The following is a 1,318-nucleotide window of genomic DNA, read 5'->3' on the forward strand; positions in this document are numbered from 1 at the left end:
GCCGCATGCTGGTCCAAGTTGGGCCCCGGATAGGGAACACCACCGAGGCATGGGTGTGCTTGAGTGGCGGGCTTGGTGAAAGCACTGAAAATACCCCGGACCGGATGGGAAGAACAAACAAACCTGGCTCAGAAGTACAGCCAGAGTGTTCTCCGAAGGGAGGTCGGCGAGACTTTGCCTCACACACTTTGGGCGTGTTATCAGGTGGACAAGGATCGCGTGCTTAAGTCAAGAGCTTGCAGGAGACCGAGTGATCGGTGGCTGCAACCGTGGGCTCAAACCTCACAGCGCTGGTGCCGGTATTCCAGCCCCGGTGGTGCTGGTGGGGGTGGGGGTTGGGGGGCTGCTGGAAGCGATTCAGCCACACCTAGTAGCTGTGAACCTAACTTCATGAATCCAGAAAAGAAGCCAGCGAACATTCCTTCATTTCTCCGACTGCTTCTGCCTTCTGTCAGCAGGCCGCCCACAGACTCCTCCAGCCCTTCCTGGTTATGCTCTGCCTGTCTTGCACGCCCCCCCCACCCCCCACCCCTGCCCCCTTCTTTCTTAAAAAGCCCAGGGCACATTTCTGTGTGTTGGCGAAGCTCACATTCCTGCGGAGCTCCTCGGGGCTCCGAGAGGCCGAAATGCAGCGCTGTATAATTGTCCTTCCTCCTATCTGCGGATATCTGCCGCGTGTTTGTCCTGGGCAAATAATTCCCTGGCTGCAAATAGGTCGTTAAAATTCTGACCCTTTTATAGCCCTGGATCCTCCCCTGGACGAAGGCCTGAGAGCTGACGTAAGTTCACCACGACCTGGATATGGTGGAGGTAGAGGCGGTGGCAGCCCCCCACCAAGGCCCCACCCTGGGCACAGAGCCTCTTGGAATGGCCAGTCCCCCTGACCTGGTCTGGAATCTTCACAATGAAGAGTCCCTCCTCGGCAGATAATGAAGGGCGGGGCATGGGAACAGTGCAGCTTGTGTGTGTCTGCCTGTGCTTGTGGGTGTCTTGGGGATGGGTGGACTTTTCTCTCCCTACAGTTATCGAGATGATCGATGGAGATGGGGTGAGGACTCCGGCATCCGGGGTTCCCCTGCTTGGGCAGCGGCTGGGAATCTTGGCGTTGGCACCTACTTATCTGAGTGCCATAGCTCACCAGCATGAGGCAGGACCACCTGGAGTGCTGCAGACTGGAGCCCCTGCTCACTGAGCTTGGCTGCTCATCCAAAAGTTGGGGGTTCAAGTCTATGCAGAGGCAACTGGGAAGAAAAGTCTGGCATGCTATTTCTGAAAAACCAGCCGAGGAAGACCCAGTAGAGCGCCGTCTATGGCAAGG

The sequence above is a fragment of the Echinops telfairi genome, unplaced genomic scaffold, assembly GCF_000313985.2.
Source record: "Echinops telfairi isolate 266 unplaced genomic scaffold, ASM31398v2 ScPeMD7_7417;HRSCAF=8455, whole genome shotgun sequence".
In the NCBI taxonomy this organism is placed as follows: domain Eukaryota; kingdom Metazoa; phylum Chordata; class Mammalia; order Afrosoricida; family Tenrecidae; genus Echinops; species Echinops telfairi.